The sequence below is a fragment of the Molothrus ater genome, chromosome 12 (genome assembly GCF_012460135.2).
Source record: "Molothrus ater isolate BHLD 08-10-18 breed brown headed cowbird chromosome 12, BPBGC_Mater_1.1, whole genome shotgun sequence".
Lineage (NCBI taxonomy): Eukaryota > Metazoa > Chordata > Aves > Passeriformes > Icteridae > Molothrus > Molothrus ater.
The window spans coordinates 7,345,292-7,369,591 of record NC_050489.2 but is presented as its reverse complement, the minus strand read 5'-3'; positions in this window follow the sequence as shown (position 1 = coordinate 7,369,591).

The following is a 24,300-nucleotide window of genomic DNA, read 5'->3' as shown; positions in this document are numbered from 1 at the left end:
TTAATATGTATGATATGCAGCTTGGAAGATGAATTTCAAGTTGTTTTCTCTAAAAATGTCCAAATAATTGATATCACTGCTGTATCTTTTAATATATATTCATAACAATCACATCTTTCAGATCTGATTTTTTTTGTTGTTGTTTTGTTTATATCACTGCCAGCTAATACTTACTGTGGCATCTTATCATTCCTTCTGTCTCTCTCTGTTGCTGTACCCAAGCAGAGGCAAACTGAGGGACATTGAGTGTTGGGGAACAGTCAGGTCCATCTCCAAGGTCAGATAGTTGTTTTATTTAGGCTAAAAATATTTCATTTGGCATGTAACTGTAAATCTGATTTGGAACCAAAATGTATAAATTCTATTCAGTCTAAGTTATGCCATCCTTAAGAGGACACAGTAAAAGCATTTAAGCACTAAAAGTGTTTGTAGAGCAGCCAGGGAGAGGGGCTGGGACCTGGGTGAGAAATCCTTCTGAGAGTGCAGCCAAGCAGCAAATCTGAAACCCCTGGAACCACTATGAGTAAAATCTTCAGTGTGCCATCTCAAATATTGCCACCTGTACTGCTTACCCTGGCATTTCCCAACCCTGGAGCCACAGCACAGGATGCACCCAGCTCACACAAATCTGACCTCAAAGCTGCCACACTCCTGGGCAGCAGAGCCAGGGCCAGCTGGCAGCTCCCTGGGGACAGCCACCAAGCTGGCACTGCCCTCCTGTCCTGGCACAGCAAATCTGGGGTGCAAAGGGGGCATTCACACCCTGCCTGCCTGCAGATTTACTGTGTGCACTACATCTGACTCTGGGAGATGTGATACGACATTTTAGAGGTGAGCTGAACCATCAGAAAGTGACTTGTAGTGGCAAAAAATACTCATTTAATTGTGAATTACGAGATAAAGTCTGTATTGTGTGGACAGGCAGGCAGTTTATTGCAGTGGGTGAGTGTGAGGGCTGTGCTCTGCCTGGAAATACAGGGACATCCCTGCATTCACTGTCACCTTTTTCCCTTCTCTGCCAAGGCTGTAGCTCTGCCCCTTCTCCCCCACAGGAGTTCTGGTGTGAGCAAGAAAAGCAGAATCATCTATTTTTAAAAAGATCCTCTCCTTTCCATTTGCTGTTTCTGATTTGTTCAGTGAAGCCATGCAGTTCATGCCAGCTAAGGGTGGAGGGATGGATTTCTGTATTGCATGATCACATTGCCTCACTGGAAACTCAGGTTCAAATAAAATACAGTGTCCCATGACAGGGTGAGAGGTGAATGTGAGCCAGTCATGAAATCCTTTAGAGTGATCACCAGGAAGGTGCTCTATCAAGATTAAGCACTATCTAGAACCATATTTTTGGATCTGGCTTACAATATCAATTGCCCAACAAAGACTGAAGCTATTTTTTGCATTTATGATTTATTTTTATTTATGATTCTTGCTTTGTGTAAATGTAGGAAATTCAGTGGCTGAAACAAAGGCACCCATTGCAGTGGTTCTTCTGGGCACCTGGAATTGTTTAACACCAGGAGTATATTATTGCTGAACTGTTTTGCATCAATAGATGAGAATTACAGTGAGGACTAAGGTCTACTTTAAATGCTTCTGTTCAACTTTCACAATTGGAGCTATCAGTCAAACTGATTATATTCTTGGATGTGGCATCACATCTAATAATAAACAGCATTTTTTGAGTGACAGGAAAGGTTAGGTTATCTTACATGTGGATTTAACATCACATCCACTTGTTACAAACTTTCCTTCTGACAAGCTGTAAATGAGAGTTTTATCATTGATTTATGGTAGGAAATAAAATGACATGTGTGTTTTTCACAATTAATCTTTTATCATTTTGTTGACTCGTGAAAGGAGGGACTGTTTGGTTAGTAAAAGTAAGGTATGAGTCACTGAGTTTCTGGTTTAGCACTCTGCCAAGCTGGACCTCTATTTTAATTTGTTGTATGCTTGCCAAAACAATTAATAACAAAATCTGTGCTAATCACAGTCCTCTGTAGTGTCAGCTGTAGGGACAGCAGCAGGTGCTGCTTCAACACAAAACTGTGCTGAAATAGCAATGGCTTAGAGTCTGAACAGAGGAATCTTAGCCCTGAGAACAGTCGGGGGGTTTCAAAATAATTCAAAAATTATAAAATGCAGTGACAAACTTAAGGGACATGGTGGCCTTGGTTATGTTAACACATAAGGACATCAATTGCAGTACCTCAGTGATTCTGGCAAAGAGCAGGGCATGCACACTGCACCCCACCCTCTGTGGTACCCCAACAAGCTCTCTTAGCAGGGATGAGGCATTCAAAGAAGGCACAGCCATTTTGACCCATGCTGGTTTTATGCTTTGGCACTGAATGTGACAGAAGCCAAACATCTATTTACTGTCACATGAGCTATTTGAACACAGGGCTTGGAGCAGGGGAACAGTGTGAAATGCAGCAGACAGTGGCTGTAATAATGCACTGTTGTTTTCTGCACATGATCACAAGCATTTAAATTCAGAGAAGCAGAATTAGTTTTGAAACCTCACTCTTGAAACTCAACCTGTTACTAAGTAATAATGTATCCCAGGACTTGTTCTTTGATCGAGACCCAGATTGTTTTAGCAAAGCTGTGTTGTTGTGCACATTCTGAAATTAAATAGATCTGCCTGAGCAGCTGAAAAGTGTTGAAGCATGAAAGAGAGGCTTTTGACTGAACAGGCAGCAGAAAAGAGAAAATCTGAACCAGGCTGTTGGATTCTGAAATGGAGCTTGATCATAGGCATTTCAGAGGTGATTTCCTGTACTTCGCTATCTGGACATAAAATATCTATTTATATGTAAATAGTAAAACCTGACAACTTATCTTTTTCCACTGAGTGGTTGAAAGGTGTGCAGTGTAGCAGTCAGCTGTGTATGCTTTCCATAATCTCTTGGGAAGGGGCAAGGAGTTTTTATCATTCTGAACCTCATATCTGGAGCCTGAAAAGCAATCACACATATTCCTCTCTCACCACTGTTTTCAGCTGATAGTACATGTTGCATTGCCAGATTCTGCCAGATGTATTTATTTGCTCTTTTTTATCTGGCAAAACTCCATTGGGAGTACCAGGGGTGTTTTTTCCTGGAATAAAACTGTGGGACAAAGCACCATCTCTGTGATTCGGGTTTAGAGCTGCAGATGTAGGCAGGGGCTGGGTACATTCTGTTAGAGGTGGAATGCAGTTCACTGCCACAAATTGACCATGAATAAACTGTATGTGCTCAATGAGATATTTGTAGTTGTGGCCCAGTGGCATTGCTGGGTGACAGTAACATCACCTGGTTTTATTGTTTCTGCATTATCCCAGAGATCTCAAAACCTGATTGAAGTACAGATGTGTTTGATATTTACCATTTGGAGAAAGATGTGTTGGTAGATTTGGAGGTGTTAAACTTGTTCATTAAATTAATAATTCCTGTGGCTGTGAGGGGCAGGAACAACTGCAGGCACTGGGTCTGTGAGGCTGATCCTCCCAGGCTGGGGAGGGAGGAGAGCTTGCACAGAGCTTTTCAGAACCTTATATTGAGTGTTGGAAGGTTAGTGAAGTATAATTCAGCCTCCAGGAGTAACTTTTAATCTATGATTTGGCAAACTAAGCTAAAGCAAATGCTAATGCAAACACCAGTTTCAGTAGGGCATGGATACAATTTAAAGACCCTGGCAAGATTGATCTACTTTCACACTGTGATGGAATATGAGTATCAGAAAATTATCTGCTTCTTCTGGGTAGATTTAGTTCATTTATCATCTGCTCAAAAATTAGAATGCCCACATGTTAAAGTGGCTTAATGCTTGACAAACAGTGGTGCTGTCAGCAAGGAAACAGGAACAAAGGGGAGGGAAAAATTAATGTTCTTTGAGAGAACAACTTTCAAGAATGTTACTATTCAAAGTAGAAGAAAGTTCTTAAGTCATCAAATTAAATCTGAAGGGAAAGTAAGCCTATATAGAGTCTGTTATAACTTAACAAGCTATGAAAGGAAGAGCATCTCCAAAGGTGAAATAAGGTGTCCATGGTTAGAAAAAAAAATCTTGAACTCCATTTAGCCTTGTCCCTGGGAGAGCAGGGAGACTAAAAGCACAGGGAAGGGTTACAATGATCCAAATATAACAGAATGTCCTTAGTCACTGAAGAGTAAAGATATGGTATGTTCTTAATACATTGTATTTCCAGAGAAATTCTTTCAGAAAAGTCTCATTAACTGACCCTGCTAGTAATTTCCTGTCACCCTGTTTGTGAGCACTGAAACAGTTGTGCTGTGTTTTGTAATCCACTAGGCAGGGAGTCTTTCCCATATATTGCCCATTTTTCCAGTCAGTATTTGGTTCTGTTATCTTTTGTTTTTCTTCCCTCCTGAAGCCTGACTTACATTTTCTTATTTAATTTCACTGCACCAGGAACACAGAGCCTGGTGCAGTTTGATGCATTGGTTAGTCCTGGCACGTGAGACAAGGTGATGTCTCTATTGTGTGGGTTATGTCCATGCTGTGCTAGCCCACAGTGCGTCCCTGCAAGTCCCAGCTGGGTTTTGGAAACATTTCCTAATGAGCTTTTCCCTGGCTAGCTCTGGAAGGAGCCCTGGGCACGTCCTGGGATCTGCTCCTCCCTGAAGAACATCCCTGTTGAAAGGATGCCGAGGAGCTGCACTGAGCCAGGCAGGGACCCTGGTGGGTGAATATCTGCTCTCTGTGTTAGCTGGGCCTGCTCTGATCACAAAGCTCTCAAGCTCCTCACTTACCACTCATTTTCCTACATTCTGACACACAAGCAGCTGTTCAGGATCACACAGAGATTCTGCCTTAACAACAACCCTCAGCTGGAGTCAGTCCCAGCTGATAAGTGATAAAATCACATCAATGGCTCCCGAGTCCTGTTGAGATTCATCATTGCAGCTCCTCTTGCCTGGGCTGCCCTGATACCTTTGTCAGAGAAAAACTACATGTTATTTTCAGATCTTATGGAATGAAACATCAATTTGAGACTTTCAGCTTTAATCCTCTCTCCACAAGGGACTTTGGTGCCATATCTGCGTGCCCCAGATGTTTCAGGAAACCAGTTGAGTGAATCAATAGGTCATCAAAGCAAGCTAGGAAAATAGAAAAAGTATTACTCTTAGTGTTTTGTAAAAATCAGCCCAGTGTGGTGGAACGTTTTTCAGATCAAAAGATGTACTCAAAAATAAATCCTTGGGCATCACCAATGTAGGATTTCGTTGGAGTTGTTCTGCAGGAGTCTTCTGATGGTTATTGAAACAGAATGAGTTCTCAGTGGTGGACACTTTATTTTATTTTTTATTTTATTTTGTTTTGTTTTATTTTATTTTATTTTCTATGGGGAAAAGATGAAGAGGGGTTTCTTTGTGTGTTTCTATATAACTGGATATTAAAGTCATGCTGGGGAGTATTCAGGCTTTAATTATTCCCTTTTCTGAGCCTGGAGATTTCAGCACTATGAGCTGTGAATTGCTGTTCTCAGCTTTGCCTCTTTCCTAATGTTGACATATTGAGATTAAGTTAATAAAATGATGCATGATTGTTGCAATGGGAGAAACAGGAAAAGTCACCCAACAGGAAGCAAAGAGTGAGCAGAAATGAGGCAGGTGGAGTGAGAGACTTCCTGAGAACAGAGTGGAAATGCAAGGGTTGGAGCACTCACCTGTGCTGGTAACACAGGGCAGGGGCAGAGGAGCTGGCAGCCAGGGAACACAGGGAAAAGGCAATTTGTCACCAGGGCTGCTAAGGGTGTCACTGCTTTGTCCCAAAAGAAAACTATAGTGAACAAAAAAAGTATTTCTGAAGGAAGGCCAAATAGAAATACTTTGGGCTCAGCAGGAAGAAAGGTTTGCTGGCTTTCAGATAGGAACTGCAAAGGAAGATATGGAGAGGAAATAGTCCTAAAATATGGGAGAATCTGGGGTGGGGATTAAAAATATTACATTGAAAAAAGTTGTATTTAGCATTATCCTGAGTGAGCTGAATTCAATCTTCACATCTTCAAAATAATTACTTTTGGTCAAAGTAATTTCTAAATTTGTTCAAAAATTTAATTTAAAATTTAATTCAAAAATGTGTTATTTTTTTGTTTGTAGGAGAATCACAATCTCTGTTATTGTTAACTATTATTATATTTCACTTCAGCCATCATAAAGAATTAACAACCAATTTTTGAAAAACTTCAACTGGTAATTCCACTAGTGAGACAGAAGGAGATAGGCAGATTTGAAAAATGCCAGCAAGGGAAATAGATTGTGCTACTTTTTCCTCAGGGAAATAGGATCTTTTAATCTTTTTTTTTTTTTTCTCCTGGAATGAGTAGAAGTGGAGAAAAAAAAAGTCAGACTCATTGACAAATCCTCCTGTGTCCCCTGGGAAATTAGCCAGCGTGGCTTTAGGCAGCGGTAACTCCTCAGGCCAGGAGACAGAGCAATGATCAGTAATGAGCACCAGGAGGTTTTTGCTGCTCTCTCTGTTGTGCTCTGGGTAGCTATAACTTCACCAGAATATTTTTGTTGTTAGCAAGTTCTCTGCAGTGCAAAAGGCAGGTCAGGAAGCTGTTTCTCCACGGCTCTCCAGGCACAGCAGCTTCCAGGGAAGGCAGTGCTGGGTGTCACCTGCTGCCATGGCCAAGAAACACCTGGATGTCATGTCAGAGCAATGCTCCCTTCAGCTGATAGCTCTTCCAGTTTAAAATTAATTATAACAGAAAGATAATCCATTCAGGAATTTAGTTATGAGTAATAAGGCTGGATTGCCAGAACTGATGTGATCGCATCTGGGATTTCTGAAAGGAATGTCCTTGGCCAAGTGGGGTAATCATATTTTTATAGTAGAAGTGATCAGACAAAACCAAAAGAGCTGAGGCTAAGGAAGTCTTGACTATTGTCTGTTATCTCAAGGACAGGCTCTGGGAGCATGGACTTATTTTCCCCTTTAGTACAGCAGCTGAGGTTGAAGTGACCACAAGTGAAGTTATTCTCTGTTTTTGCAGATTTAATGGATGCCTGAGAGCTTATGTAGCCCAACAGAAAATATTCTGAATTTTGTAGTACATTAACAGTATTTATTTGCATTTCATTGAGTCTTTAAGTAAAAGACATAACAGATTGAATTTATAATCAGTGTTCTTTATTTTCTTGCTGCTGTACAGAAATCATAATAAATGAAATTTGGTTGCATATTGGAAATAGGAAAACATTGTTGAGGTAATTTGTGTGAATGAGATTGAGCCTCTTTTATATGTATCACCTAAATCTCTGCTAGTTCTGACCTTGTCATTGTTTAAAGTCAGTGCCAAGGGGTGACTTTAATCTCTTTGTTCATCTCTGCTGTTTTCAGTACTAATTAGTCAAAGTTAAAAAAGGATCTTTCATGTGATATAAAATATGTTGATGTATAAGCTTGTTAAGGATATGTTGCTCCTCCTCCTAAAATCCCATCTTTCTGTTTGTGCAGTCTGACATGTAAATTAATCAGAGATTCGGGGCTATTTTTCCAAGTAAAATAGAACCATGTCACCAAGCCATCCACATTTCATTTGTATCTTGTGAACTGCTGAAGGCATGAAGAGCAACATTCAAATTATGATCTGTTCCTTGTTTCCCATCTCATTTTCCTACTTGTTGTCTTTGCTTTTGAAACACTCCCATCTCTGAAGGGATTTACATCTAAGGGTGACAGATGAGAGAAAATTTCAGCACACTGTGCTGTTCTGTGTGGCTGGCAGAGGCATCCCACTTTCAGTGACATGGCCTTATTTACATAGCCTGGTCCTCAATGTGTTCTGCAATTACTTGACTCAAAATCAACATTCTGCCTCAAGACAGAACAGTGTCTATTAATAAATTCAGGTGACATTTTTTAGGAATTCTAAAATGATGACTTTTTTTTCTTATTCTTTGTCAAAATGCAGAAGGGTTTTAAGAATAAATAGCAATTTCTTTTCTGTAACAGTGTTATATATTCTGAAGGCTTCCTTATCTTCCCCTGAGCTGCAAATTGAAAATGGATCTGTTCTAAAAAACTAAATGAAATTTACAGCCTTGAAGAAATTGAAAATATTCTGGTTTTAGGATCCAGTTTTCACTATTTGTCTCTGTACTGTGGAATACACTAAATTAAAGACCCGAGTATCTTTAGATGCATTGGAATTTCAAGGTGCTCCATCTGTTTGAGTATGAGTTGATACCTACTGAAGGATGAGTTCTCTCACACATCTTGGCAGTGCAGATAAATGTTTATCAGAAATCAGCCACTGTGCATTAAATAAGTGATGCAAAACCTACAGTATGGGGTCAGGGGGACCCACAGGGTAGACACTTATGAAAATAAACAACATTTATGAAAAATAATGTGCGAATTTAATTATTTTGACTTGTGGGATGTTCTGTTTTTGAATACTGAAGTAAATACCCAGACATCTTTAATGGACAAAACAAATGCAATCTTAAAAAATAGTTAGGTAATTAAAAAAAAAAGACTACTTTTTCAAGATATTTCAGTCTTCAATGAAAAAGTCCTACATGCCCATGGCATTTTTAATTTTTTTTTTTTCACAAAGTGGGAATTGTATAGTTTTATTTTCTAAATAGAAATATGTGCATTTCACAGTCGTATATCTTAGTCCCATATTAAAACCCAGAATATATGCAAAAAATACAATGCAAAGAAAATGGAAAATGTAGATAATTGATTAGTCCACCATGAGGAATAATTGCATTTATGATTATTACTTTCAACCATAGATTGCAATCTTATTACACTGTGTTCTCCTGTCCTTAGGAAATCTCAGGGGGAAAGATGTGTATCTTTGTATTATCTATTTAATAGTGGTTTTTAGGACAATTTTTTAAAAAATTCACATTATCTTATAAATGAGCACTGCCAGATATCACTTTAGTGTCCCAAATGGTGAAACTGAGGCTCTGTAATGACAATTCTCTGTGTTTGGGTTGATGTCTGTGTTGCCTTATGGGGTTAAGGAAACTGGGAGATGGATTTTCATGTCTCTGCATTATTTGGATTCCTTCAGCTTTCTTTTCTGAGGGAAATGCTTCTGTATCATTATAGTAAATCTTTCATAAACTCATTCTGGGCTGCATGAAAGAAAAAATGTGGACTTGAAATCAGCTGAATGATATAACAGGGAAAAAAACAGTCAGTAAAGTGTTTTCTTTGAACACAAGTCAAGGCAGCCTTTGTGCTCTGAGCTGCAGAACTCTTGTCTGAAATAGGTAATGCTGGGTAAATTCACCTCTCTGGCTTTGGAACATCACTGTGTTCTGATCTTACTCATTTCCTCATTTTTAAAAATATAATTATTTTTCTCATTACAGATTGTAATTTCTTTAAATCAATTCTATTTATTTATCTTAATTACACCACATAACGTTTGAGGTCATTTGTCTCTGATAGTATTAATTTCAAGAGTTGATCTTACACATATTACAAATTATAAAATAAACAATCTACAAAGTTATCCAAAACTGAGTCATTTTACATTTTATATATTGATAGTCAGTAAATCTTGTTTGTCCGGTGTCAAATGGCTTTTGGAAGCAGGTGAGCAAGAATTTTTAAAAATAATGATCAGGGAATAAACAATTTTATAATTTTGTAATTTCTTAATATTCTTTAGTAGTGATTTTTTCATAATATTGGTTAAAAGCAACCTTTTTTACCAGAGCATAACATATAATAAAGAAATAAACTAAGAGCTAGTTTATGCAAAGATAGTATTAATATTTGCAGAATTGCCAAAAGGAGTAGAACCTGACAATAGGAGCAAGCAGTGATTGTGATGTAGTTAAATCTCCACCACAACTGAAAAATTGCTAAAAGGTGAAATTGTTTTTTAACTTACAGAACAGTAAGTTTAAAAACTTAAAAGTTCTTTTTCCCTTTTTTTTTTTTGTTTCAATGTTTTGGTTACAACGTACTTCAAAAATACATTGCATTCTGTGTAAAGGCTGAAAACAAATCGAAAATGTTAAGTTCTTGCACTTATGCAGGGTAATAAATACTCGTTTTTTACAGAACTGCAATAAATTCAATAGACTCATGACAAGGATGATTTTGACCTGTTCATGCTCATGTGGATGCATTAGTGACCATGCTAATAGCAATTCTGGAAAGGATTTCCATTCTCATAAATGAATTGCAGATATTAAATAGTTCATGTATTTTATACCTGCTTCAACAAAGGGACTTTTTTCTGAAAGCGATTAAAAGTTAAAATTTATTCTTGGCATAAAGCATAGCTCCAGTCTTTTTCCACCACAAGGAAGCATCTGCTTGTTTTAAAAGCTTGTAGTTTACCACCTTAACTTCAGGGCACTAACAGTAGTAAAAACCCAAAAATTAAAGTAATGAAGCATAAACATCAATGCATAGAAAAGGCAGTAAAAAAGCTGTAACAAGGCTTTTAAATTTTTATTACAAAAATCAGTCCCATTTTCCTTTGTCCTGTGAATGCAGAGCAGACAGCATTCTTTGGAGGGAGGCTGTGAGAGGAGCTCCTGAGCAGCAGGTGAGCTTAGTTCCAAACACTTGGCCTCCAAGGTCTATTCTGGTTTTATTTCCCACTGGAGGATTCTGCTTTTCAAAACAGGCACAACTGGAATGGCTTCAGTCTTTGTGTCCTGATCTCTCTTTTCTTCCCCTCCATTATTTTTACTTATGTTTGTCTTTTGCTTCAGAATTCACTCTCGTGTATGTTATTTATTTCCATGCTGCACAATTCTCTGAAGCCAGCAGTGTGTAATCAGTTATTTTGTTCCTTAGCATTTTGTGTCTTTGGTTTCAGAAAGGTACAACTGTGAAGAAATTTGCTTGTTTGTTTTGTTGTCTATCTCGAGATTCAGAGAAATAATTCTAACAAAAACCTGCTGGTAATTTTTTTTCCTTAAAGCATGTCTTAGGAGACTTCTACTTTATTGAAAAATGAAATGCCTTTGGAAAGCATTTCTAAAAATAGATTTATCTGAAAACAAAATCAGCTCTGGTTGAAATGAACCACTTGAGGTTCTCTAATCCAAACCACTTTCCAAAGATTGGTTAATTAGACCTAATTGCTCGGGGCTCTGTCCAGTCAGGTTTGAGTTTCTCCAGGGTCAGATATTCTGCAGCATCTCTGGGGCCCTGTTTCAAATTTAACTTCATTCAGATCCCCAGGCAGACCTTTGCAAATACCAGGTCCAGCAGAGACCCTGCCCCTGCTGCCTCCTCAGGCAGAGGTGTTGGGGAGTCATCATCACACCCCCTGGGCACCTCCTGGCTTGCTGGCGCCCTTCTGCCTTTCCAGCAGCTACAGGGGTGCTAAAGTGGCCAGGGGGAGCCCAGATCTGCAAATGTGGAGCACTTCCAGTTGTCTGAGGAAGGTTTCACCATCTGCTTCCTGCTGATGAGGCTGTGGGCAGGCACCCTCCACCATCTGTGCCATGCTCTGCCCCTGCCCCAGGGGCTGATCCCCTTCCCCAGGCACAGCTCCCCAGTTCCAGCTGCTATCCCACTCTCAGGACACTTTCCTTCCCTGCCTTCCTGGCCTGTCCTTCCTAAATAACCTGTATTCATCCAGTCCTGTGAGCTGCCCACAATCTCTGTGGCCACTTGTTGTGTTTGTTTGAATTGAAGCAGATCAATAACAATATCAGATTTCCTTGCATGATGTAGGTTTCTTATCTTCAGGGTGTATGCCAGGAACTAAAGGTGTTCCTAATCACAGAAGTCAACAGATCCAAATGCTTCCTGACCACATTAGTCTGATTACAAGGGCAGCTAAAACCAAACCTGTGTCTGCAAAGCAGCAATGGAGCCCTTGTATGGTGATGCACATGGTTTTATCTGTCTTTGTAGGGACAGTTCATTAACTTCCTTTCTTCTGGGTTCCTCTACATTTTCCACTGTCTGCTCTGTCTAAAGCACCTGTCCCTGTATTTTTGGTTCCCCCTTTTGCTGTTATTTAGTGTTGCTCTGATGATTTACAGCACTGTGCTAATGAGGTCCTGCAGCAGATCTTGGGTTCTCAGAGTTGATGGTGGAGCAGATGGCTTGGACTCACAGTTTTACTCTTGGGGTTGCACTACAGTAAAGGGGAAAAGTGCATTCAAGCTGTTCATCTTCAAAGCTGAGGTAACTTCTTAGGTTCTTGGCCTTTTAGAGAATGGGAGGGAAAAAAAATGGAGTTAAAATAAAAAGGGATCTTATCTGGAATCTCTTCAGGTCTGGTAGAAGCAAGGGAATGAAGGAGACTGCCCAGGCATGGCAGAAAGCAGAAAAACTGAAGGATTGGGCCAAATTCTCCATATGTACGGAGAAATTTAAGGATTAACCAACTGATCCTGCAATAGAGAGAATGTCCAAACTGCAGGCACTTAGGGCTGCCCAAGGCAAGGCCTGTTCTTTGTGAATTTGCTTTTCCTGGATGAGCTGGGATGAGGAGCCTTTGAGTTGGAGGCTTATCTGATATAGCAAAGCAGAGTAAATTCTCTTTATCTGGAACTGTAATTCCAACCAAATTAAGTGCGTAACTCCTTGAATTACTGTAGTTTAGTTGTTGGTTAACATCCTCCTGATTAGATATTTGCTATGTCTTGCATGCAGCTCTCTGATCCTCAGATTTCTCCTCCAGCTACCCTTGTGATGCCTGTGTTCTTTTCTTACACCATTCTGGTATTTAGTGAACCACATCTTAAAAATATTGCTCTACTTGGTGTCCTTTAAGGGAGCACAAATGTTTATTCTTCACTTATATTTTATCCTGTGTGAGCAACCTGTGTGCTTAAGGGCAATAAAGACTCGACTTGGATACCAGATGTGTTTAAATTTATTATCCAGGCTTACAAAAGAGGTGTCTGGAAAGAAATTGCTTTTCTTCTGCTCAGCTTAACCTTAGACTGGCTTTGCTTCCTACTAAGTCAGAACTTTTATTGACTTAAAATGTCATAATCTGCTATAGGTTTATTTAGCAGATCACCACTATTCTGTATACTTATGTTTACAGTTTAATACACAAAGTAAGGAAATCTATTAAAACATTTTCAAACTAAAGTCTAGCATACTTGGAGTCTCTGCTGCAGTGTTGTGGTGATCCTCCATCAGGTGGTGCTATTAGGATTGAGATAAGTACTTAGCCTGGTTTGGTCTTATGAAAACTGTCAGCTCTTCATCCAGTTTGTAATTTTTTATTTTAATTTCCTTAGTGAAGTCTCATGGGAAGTTTTTATACTGTTCAAGCAGTGAAGAAAGCCATGTGTGAACATATGGTAAATGCCAAATTCACTACTGATTTGAAAACATGCCTCTCAGCCACCTTTATTAAACGTTGTGAGTTATTGAATAAGTTTTTACCTTAAGGGTCATGAGTTCTGTGAAATCACACACTGTTCTTACCCAAATCTAGGATTCACACAGGGGTTCCTGAAAGCTCCTTGTGCTGTTCAGAGCCACATGATATTTGGGGAGTGGTTCTAATGTGGATAGTTATCATTGCAGAGCTCTTTTGTATTGGCCTGTCAGCTGCCTTTTGGGGTGTTTGTTTCTTTTTTCCCCACCGAGAATCAAATTTTTAAGGCACTGTAGTACTTCTAGAAATATGGTCCTAGACTATTTAATAATGTCTTCAAATTAATTCTGTTATTTTCTTCAAGGTGGTTGATGATAAAGTTTGGCTGGAATGTGCGTGTAAGCCCTGGAAATGCAGTGAGAAATAACACTGCTCCAAAACAATTTCCCACATGTCTGTAAATACTTAAATATTGTGGGAGCAGGATACAGTTGTCAAATTTGGCTATTTACTCTGCGTGAATTCTAAATATTTTAACTTTTAACAATCCATTGCTCAGATTTGCTCAGTGTAAACAGATAAATCTCAAGCAAACATAATTCAGGCTGTGCCTTATTTGTGCAGTTCCTTCCTGCTGCTGACCATTGCTGCTGGAATGTGGGACTGGGAATCCTGCAAAGATTCTGGTGTTTCTTTTTCCTATTATATGGATTTTAAATCCAGCAAATGCTTTTATGTTAATCATGATCAGAGCTCTTGATGCTAATATTGTTCAAAACAGGCCATGCAATGCTTCCATTCCAGCCATCTCTCTGATATCAAAAACCCTAGGGAATAGTTTCAATAATATTCTTGAAAATCATGATAGTCATTCTTTAAACCAGTTCTGGCTCACATTTCATTGAAGTGGCATTTATCTAACATGGTAGGTTGCTGAACAAAAAACAATTTGACCTTGCAGTTGGTAACTAGACCTTGCTCAAAGAAGTTAATTTAGAAATGCTAAAACACATTTCAAAGTTTCTCATCTGTACAGCTTTGCAGTAATTTGCTTTTCCTCTGGTACTTTTTGGCACAGAAATATTTTTCTTCTTTCCTATTAGAGCATAGGATACAAAAGAAATTACTTTACATGATGTGAATGCTTAGAAGCACATTTTAATTGCATTTGGTGTTGCTTGAGATACTAATTACTGTTACAGCCAGATACTAAATAGTGTTAGAGCTTTTGACTGATTTTTCAGTGATTAAAGGGAAAAATTCAAAATGTTTCTCATTATCTATTCTTGATTTGGGGAAAAACTGAAGAATAGTTAAAACACATTTGACAGTTGTAAAATGTTGAAAATTTCACACATGGTGAACAGAAGGTAGCTCTGCTACAGGTCTCTTTGATTTTATTTCTTTCTTGGATCTTCACTTGAGAAATATTGATGGAATAATCATATAAATCTAAAAATCTAAAAACAGCAGGGCCAGGAAAATCATAATATATTTTCCTTTTTTTGCCTTTATTTTTTTGTTTTTGTGTGTGTGGTTTTTTTTGTTTGTTTTTTTTTTTTTTGTTTGTTTTTTTTTGTTGTTTTTTTTTTTTTTTTTTGGGTTTTTTTTTTTGTTTGTTGGGACTTTGGTTTGTTTCTTTTTTAATATTTAAGGATCATGATTCCACACAATCCCATGTAATTTTGCTGTTCCTGAAGTATGTTTTTTTGAGAGCAAGTAAAATATTGCAGCTGGTAGAAAAAGTTCTAACTTGGGTGGTTAATGTACACTGAAATCTTGGCTTAGTCTTGTCAGGGATCTATAAAACCTCAATCCCTCTTTCACAAATTCTGAATGTTGATGCATGTGTAAAATACCTTGGGTTAAAATCTTTCACTTTGCAGCTAATATACAGGAAACAAATAGTAATTTTAATATATGGTTCAATTTACATTCCTGAAGAGTATAGGAGTAACCTGAGCCTCATTTTCAGAAACCATTATGGAAATCTCGGAAGCTTGTGTATTGTTAAATCACGGATTTCTGTGTCTGTGCAGAGGAGCTGTGGGAGCAATCAAACATCTTTCCCAAAGTCATGCCCCAGACAGGCCAGGGCCCTGTTCCCCCACCCTTTTGGGGGTGTAACCATCATCTCCTTGCAGATGGTGTTAAAATGAGTTGTTTCAAGAACAACAATAGAGGATAAAGGGGAAACAAGCTGAAGTCCAGCAATTTATTCATCATAACAATTTGTCAAGGGATGTGAGTCATGAAAAGCACAGTGATGGTTTTTCATAGTCAGGAGAAGAACAATGAGCAGCTTTCAGACATATTTCTGCCAGACAGTTGTGTGGAGGTGATTTTTGGTAGCACCTACACTATTATGGGCTAGTGAGTGTCTTTAGAGCTGGCTGCACCAATCTGCTGGAAACAGTAGGACTGAAATGGGTCATTAAAGGCATTTCTGGGACAGTGCTCCACTACCAAAAGAAAATATTTTGATTGTGTTCAGCATTATCCCTGCTGGGCAAATTAAAATTCTTGTCTAGAGATCAAGAGGTGTAGCTTAGATTAACGTCTTAGAGGAGGAAGAACATATTATCATCTTCCACAGTCTAATGCCTTTATCTGAGCCAGCAGTTCATGATGCTGTGAACTGCTAAATCCAAGTGACCTTTGCTGGTGATCGTCACAGGGCAGTGGCAAGAATAACAAGTACACACACAAGGCTGCTCTGAAACTCTCCCTTCCTGCCTGTTTAGGTTATTGCTCCTTTATAGTCAAAGATTCCTTGCAAACAATGGCTGCCACCAAAATTCCCTCAGCAAAGATCTGATGACTGGGATCTCACCACTGGATGCAATTTCATTGGAGCTAAAAAGACAGAAAAAAGGCTGATTTCCCTCTTATGGGAAGGTGCCCCTTTTCATATTCCTCTGGGATAAGTACCTATTGTATTGCCACAGTGGGCACACTCTATTAATACTTTATAAAGACATTCCCTGGGAGGATATTTTGACAGAATTTCGTTTGCCAACTGCTGGTTCAGTTTCACTCATATTAATTCATTTCTCTGATTTCTGCTCCATGTGTTTTTTTGCTGGATCCATAATAATCAGGGATAATCCTGAGAACAACTGCCTCTGAATCAGCAGGCCTTCTTTTAGATAAAATCATATAGACTCTCAAAACCCCTTATCCTTGGCTGAAATTGATTGATAGGAATTAGCTGTATAAAGTGCATTTTTTTATGTACAGAGAACCTTGTTTGTATTTAACTTCTCTGCTTATTTAGATGGAAAAGTGAATTAGCAGTGTGATTTTTTAAAATGGGATTAGGTATTCCAGTTTGGTGAATGCTGATATCTATTTCATCCGTGCTCCACTTATGTTCAGGATGAAGCAATTCAGAAACACTTTATTAATATGACACTGCTTCTGTGCCAGTGTTTGGCAATATCATCAGTGATTACTTGGTCTGTCTGGCTTTTATAGGAATTTACATAAAGCAGAAAACTTTATTATTGCACTAACCTGAGTAAATTCAATTATTTTGATATTTGTAATCTTGTTTCTGTGCAGGCTTTCTGAACAAAAAGCCTGCTAGTCTCATTGTTTTACAGTTAACATGTCAAGTCAAAATTAAAACCTTGCTAGATGACTTCTATAATAAATTTATAGAGACTTATTAAAACAATTCCAGCAAGTGATAAACCAGCAGTAACACAGAACACTTGCCGTTGTTAAAATCAAGCCTTATAAATTGCATGGTTACTCCAGTGACGCTTGAAGGAGGAGTGATGACCTCAAAGATGTATTTTCCTCCAAGCATTCTGCCAAATTGTCTGTGAGTTTGATTGTTGTATTGTCTTTCCATGGGAAGTCCTGGCAGTTGGAGAGTCAAAGTTGAGTCACAAAGCTGGGATCTTCTGATGCAGCACCAAAACCTGTTTGAAATAACCCCCAAGGCCAATCCCTGCTCTTGGTGCCTGCCTGGCTGTGCCTATTTAAGAGCCCACAGCAGTATTTAATATTTAAGAGCCCAAACCCAGCATTTCCCCTCTGGACCTGAGAGATGGCTTTAGAATCCAGGTTTTGAATCCAGTCTGGCATTCAGGCTCAGAGGGAAAAGTCCCTTCGTTGGCTCCTTCCTGGTTTGCCAGCACACCTGTACTGGAGTTAAAGTGCTCAAAGTGCAGCCTCTGGATGCTGCTGCTGATCTCTTACTATGGGATGTTGGAATGCACTGACCTTTATTCACAGCAAAGTGGTGGGAAAGACCCAAAATCCTATTTTTCATTCCAGTCTCTCTGACTTTTTGACCATCGTTGAGCTCTAAGAATCAGAAATGTGGAATAACTTTCAGTTCTTACTCTTTCTCACCCTGTAACTGTACTGAAAAAAATTGCCAGAATTTCAAGGTCCATACTTGAGGGAAAAAGTTACAAGATTTTTGTTTGTTGAATAAAAAACCCAACACGACCCATTTAAATTCAGTAGAATTTTAATTCTTTCAATGTGTCTTTGATTACGGTATTTTCTTACATCCTCTCTTCATTTCTGAAGTAAAATGAGTAGGAGAAAGCTACTAAAAGTAGGGATCAATGCTAATTCTGAATTGAAACTTCTAAAATTCCATAATGTGTTTAATTTAATATATTTTTGAGTATTATAGTATTTGGGGGGTAAGGTACAGAAAAATATGTAAGTTTTACTAAGCTGTATTTTCAGGCCTTTAAAAAAGATTTTACCTGCAACTATTTAAAATTTGAATGTTGACCATCTGTGCATTGTTGTGAGCTGCACACTTCTGAAAATGTGAAAAACCCTTATGAGAAACATATTCTTGAGCTTGCCCAAGGAGTCAGAATAATGGCTGCAGCTGAAGGAAACATTTCTGTGTTTAATTGATATGATATTTTGGTACAATTCTGAGAGGATGTGCCAGATTCTATAACCACATAAAATGTAATACTCTTATTTTCTTTCCTTCTGCAATTCCCAGTAAAATTTCTGTATTGTTGATGAAGAAGATAACTTATACATCAGTAACTTTCAGGCAAAAAGTATTCTCTGGGGTGTGCTCAGTTTGAAAGAAATCTTCTCTGCTGTGTGCTGACAAAGTTTTCTATTTATCAAGACAGTCTGACAGGGGTGACCCCCCAGTACAAGAACTGGTCACATTCACTTGTTGCTGAATATCTCAGTGTCATTTCAGTCAAGCTGGGACAATTCCCTCAAGAGATAAAGACAGCTATCATCAAGATCTGCATGGAAATAAATTTTTATTTTGGTACTGAGATGGTTCTGAGATCATCTGACCTTCTTGTTTCAGAATTTGTCACTTGGTTGAGAAGTGTCATGTTATGAATCCCTCATGTGCTGAAATGGTGGCAAAATGGGAAAGGCAGGAGTCCAGCTCAGCCAGTCCCTGGCCACAGCTGCAGGGTGTGCTGGGCTGGTCAATATAAGCAGTGTCTGAGCTTAGGCTGAGTTCAGACTCCATTGAGGGCAAGTGAACATTGAATTTTAAAGCAGGTGTGGTTTTTGAGCAAACAGCTTGATAATACTGAGGTTTCAAACAGTAAATATCCTAAGACTCTCAAGTGTACATTGCTTTTTGGTTTGCTCTCTCCCCCACTCTGGTACCACCTGTTTCTTTTCATTTTCATTTTCCCTTTGGTCTGTTGACCTTGTTAAAACTAAATAAAGCCTTTCTACCTTTTTTTGAATTTATTGAAAAATTGTTCAAAGGAAATGAGACTGGAGCCTAAAAACCTTTGGTTTTCCCCTTAAAAAGGCAAACACCTTTATGTGTTATCATTGATCTAGTAAAAAGTCATTAAGCTTTCAAGTATTCCTTATCTACATAACATATTTTAGAAATAAAAGCCTTGTTGGTAAATTGCAATTAGACTTTGCTGGTTTTGTTGGCTGACAGAAACTTGCTCTGTATTAAAGGTGAGATAATTGAAGGCAAATAGACTGTATTAGTGGCAGTTCAGGGTTTTGTGCAAGGTATTTTTTCTGTGAAAACATACTTTGGACTATGAGCAATATCTGTAGATTTTGTCAGTGGCCCTTGACTGTGGTGGGGCTTGTTAATGAATGCAGGTGGGGTGCAGGACACTGGGTGGAAGGGCTGCTGCTGCCTGTCCTGCTCAGCTCTGAACTGCAGAGAAGAGGAGGATGAAGGCAAAAAAGTTCTGGCACTATGACAAAACTGAGGCTGAAAGTGTCCATCTACCTCAATGAAGACACAAACCAGTAAGTGTGTCTTTTTTGGGTGAATCAGGTATTATAGAGAATTTCATAAAAGCTGATGGCATAAGCAGAAGTATGAGCTGGGTGCAGTGTAGGAGTAATGATCAGTTCAAATTGCTCCCATGTAGAGTGGCAGTGAAATGGGAAGTGCCTGGTTTAGCTTTATGCTCACCCACAGCCCACAGCTGTGCCCTGGAGAGGAGCAAACCTGGCAGGAGTTCCAAGGTGAGAGACCATGGAAAACCTGCAGGATGGGAGTTGGAAGGAAGGGTGGCCTGTGTGGTGGCTTTTTAATAACTGCAGGAATATTTAGTTTGAATTCTTTCTACATTTGGACTCACAGGACATGAGTTAGAAACGTGGTCATGATGAGGATACTCATAGAAATAAAGAATTCTATCAGTACAGCTGCTCCAGGCTGTGGCAGGGTATCTGTCCCTACAGAACTCCAGTTTGGTTTGGAAATCTGAATACGAGCTGGGAGTAAGGTGTCATAAGCAGGAAGCCCTTCTGAGAGTTTATTAAATAGCAGATTAAGAAAAGGTTTGATGAATTTTGCCATTGTGGAATTGGCCTTTTTGCTTTGCTGGGTAGCTGAGTAGTTTAAGTGCCAAGGGGAGTCTGCACACTGCATGCTTTCAGTGATCCTGCACCACAGAATCAGGGGAAAAGAAATCATGCCAGAGTACACCAGTCTGTTCTCAGAGAACTCACAGAGGTGAAATGGAAACCAGCTGTGATGGGGGCAGAGGGAAGGAGAAACACTTGAGTAATAGAAATTTAATTACCGTGAATTTTCATCATAAACAGATCAGAAGTAGACCACGCCTCAGTGTACTTCCTGGTCTTCAGTTAGCTTTAATTAGAAAATATTCTAATTATTTTTATTCCCAGGAAATTGTATATTGTCAGACCCAGGGAATTCTATATTGTCAAACTATTTTTTTTCTTTATGTAAACTTTGAGAGGTATGCTTTAGAACAGAGGGACTTATTAATTAAATGTTCTGTTTCATCACACATATCCTAAATTATCTAGATCGTTTACACATTTAGGCATCTTTAGTTGTAGATATTCTGTACTCAGGCATTAACTTGTTAGGAACTTATGTTTTTATTAAGTTGCTTGTAAATTGCACAATACATATACAAGTGTAAATAAATATATTCAAATGATTCAGAAAAGTTATCTTCATGTAGTAATAAAGGCCATTCAATTGCCTTCTATATTTTGATCTGTAGCATGAGATTGATTTATCTCTACCATTTTCTATGCTCAATGTTATCCCTGTCACTAAATAAGTTATCAGATTTTTAATTATCTGCAATATTATGTGAATATTATGTGAGTTATGAAGGATGCTTCTCAGCATATAGAACCATTGCAGTGCTCAATCAGTGTCATTTCACATATGATGAGTTGAATATGTTTTTTCTGTGAGGAGTTTAAATTCTCCTTCTCCTGTTCAATTTATTGCACGTTTGCCTAAGTTTTTTTACTTAAAACTTGAGTTTCTAATTTAAGTTTCTTCTTAAGTGCCCCACCCCAGTTTTCCTTCAGAGTATGTTTGAAATATGATCAATCTATTCTGTATATGCTGGTAAAAATTCTGTGCAGATAAATCAAAATCTGGGTTTGCAAAGGGGAACATTATTCCATTATCAAATAAATCACTCAGTTTATGACTCCTTTTAACTGCACTGCTAGAAGTTATTTACTGAATGATCATGAAATACAGATGGTATTTCACTCAGAGTCACAGATACCTGAACAGGTGAAATATTTTAGTGCATAACCACAGCACAAAACAAGAAAATGTGAAGGCCAAATCTAATGGCCCTTTAATATTTCACACATAAATAGAGCTTTTTATATTTGCTTCAAAATTAGTATTTCTTGGTATCTGTATAGTTTATAAATGAATGTGTAATTGTACTTTCATTCAGGATCCCACAATAGTTTTGGTGTGAGCCCAGTTGGGTGTTGGCAGTGCAGGTTTGGTGCTGGCTGCCATGGGTGGGTGGCCCTGTGCCCTTCTCAGCTTTGTACAAGAGGAAGGCAAGGAACAGCTGCAGGGAATTCCAGCCCATCCATTAAAAAACACCCCAGTCCTGGCATCAGGGATTTGCTGAGGTGAAGTCTCATGATTCAGCAAAGCCCCTCCATGATAAGTACAGAAAAACAAAGTACAAAAATAAATACCATAACTGAGTACATAAAGTCCCAATGTTTCTGTTGGGGTACTGTGGAATCTAGTCACCATTGGAGTTTCATATCCATGACTTCAATTGTGATGCATTTCAGTAATTCAGTGGCTGTTGCATCCAGGGGTTCATTCCTTGCCATACTGTGCATTGTGCTGTCACCCTGCCTGGTTTATTTTCTGTCCAGTAAGATATCATAAATTCCTTTTGATAGAAGAGAGTTTTCTTTGGTTCACTTGTGGATCAAATAGTACAGGATTGTTCTATATTTTTGGTATCTGATCTTTAACAGTACCTCAGAAGGGCAGGGTGGCCACTGATATTTGTGAGTCCTCTGCACAAAGTCTGGAGCTTGAAGCAGGTGCCTGAAGAAAGATCCTTGTGTTTTCCTTTGGTGATGGAGCAGGAGGGCTCCTTACTTCAGACTGACACAGGCAGAAATTAAATTTGTCTAGAGCAGCAGCAAGGATGGTATTCATGGCCTGGGAGATTTTCAGCTGCATGCTGGAGGTCAGATCCACAAAGGACTAAAATGATCCCATCAATTTAAGGAAAACTTATGAGAGGCCAAAGGAGTATAGCATCCCACTCTGCTTTGACTTGCTTTGTGCTTGCTGCTATTTCAGACACAAGCCAGTCTGTTTTCAAATCATGGTTTGATGCTCACTTAAAATAATCTGCAGAACCCTGCAAAACTATACCAGGACTTGCTAGCAGCAATGCATCTTGATTCATATTTTTATAAAGAAGTATTTCAGTTTGCACCAGTTTGCCAGAAATGGATGAAACAAAAGAATAATGCTTAGCAATAAAGCAGAATGAAATGGATTTATGAACCTTTGCTAGTAATTTCAGGATGAATCCTCTGAGTTCCTCATGAATTGCACTCACTGAAGTGTATGCAAATAGTCAATATTTCTGGTGAAGCAGGCAGGTTTACTGATCTAGATCTTTGTAGATTTTGACAAACTGTCCCTAAAAAATGAAAATAAAAATTTAAGAATCCTCCAATAAAACCATCAGTTTTTAAAGTATGAATTGCTTAGCTTTCACATCTCAAAGCAACTCTTAATTTGAAACTGTTGTTTTACTATGCAACATACAGAAATACTAAAAATTGATCACATTAAGAAGGAACATTTGTTTGGTACTGGCAATTTTGATATGTTTGAAAAGCTAATGAACTGGGAAATGATGACTTTATGTTCAAAATTATTTTTGAGTACCCTGTCATGTAAAAACAACTTTAATTATGTATTACACCCACTGCTTCCCAAAGAAGCAAAAAAAATTCCTTATCTAGCCATTTCTCAGGTTATTCAGCATACCAGGAGACAGATCATCTTATTACAGAGAATAAAAGCAGTAGGTTTTCTTCTAATATTTATAGAGTATTTATTATAATGCTAAGAGGGATCCCTTTCAAAGAGCCAGTTTATCAGGTATGTAATATATAATACACATCTGTATTAGGAAAATGTGTTTAACATAAAAATGTTAATAATATATTCACATATTTATATTTTAACTGTCATTAAATAATGAAAAAGATAGAGAAAGAAATACTCAGAGCTGTGAGTGTGTGTGCAAAAATGCACATGCTGCTCTGTCAGCCTCCTAACTGGCAGTGGAGTATGTCCTGATGCTCGGTCCCAAGAATTGCCAGAGGATGTGAATGTAGATTTGTAATCTATTTTCATAGCTATCACAGGGGAGTGTGTCTTAAGGACTGGCAGCACTTTAGCTTTGAAACAGATGCTTATAGAATATTGCTATTCCAATTCATGTGTTCCTGAGAATATTCTTTTGGCAATTATAAACCCAGTACCAAATAACAATCAAAAGGTTTTTATTTTTTACCTTTTCCAGCATTATTTTGATCCCATAATGCAGTATAGACTAGATTGGACACCCATTGCAGGTGCACACTTGACTTTCCATGGAGCTCCTTATCATCTGATCATCAACTAAAACCTTTTCTCCCTGGGCATCTGGACCCCAGAGAGATAAAACCTTTGGTTTTTCTGACTCAAAATACAGCCAATTCATTTCTAGGCTGCCTGATCTGTTACTGCACCACCAGGACAGACATTGTTTCATTCTTCATGGATGAAGGGGCAGACTGTAACTGTGAGGCAAAAGACGAATGAGGAATGGAGAACAGAACTCGAACAGACAATCCTGGCAGTATGCAACAGAAAAGAGTGATATGTTGGAAAGGATGCTGCTAGTGTAGTGGAAAAGTTCTTAAAAATGTTCTTCCTTTCATAGAAATCAAATTATACTCAAAAATGTTGGTTGAATCTATGCTGTGGCAAGTGGACTTTGCAAACCAGTTCTGTCTCTGACTGCAGGACTCTCACAGAAGGAGCATTCAGTTTCATTTTCATGGAGTCCACTGTCATCAGAGAACTTGCTTTTTCTTTCCATCTTCCCCATATCTCTTACTGTGTCTGATTTTCCTTAGGCATTTTTGCCTCTTTACTTGTACTGATTACCAGCATTTTCTTTTGTTCATGTAGCAGCAATTTAACCTGTACAGTTTTAAGA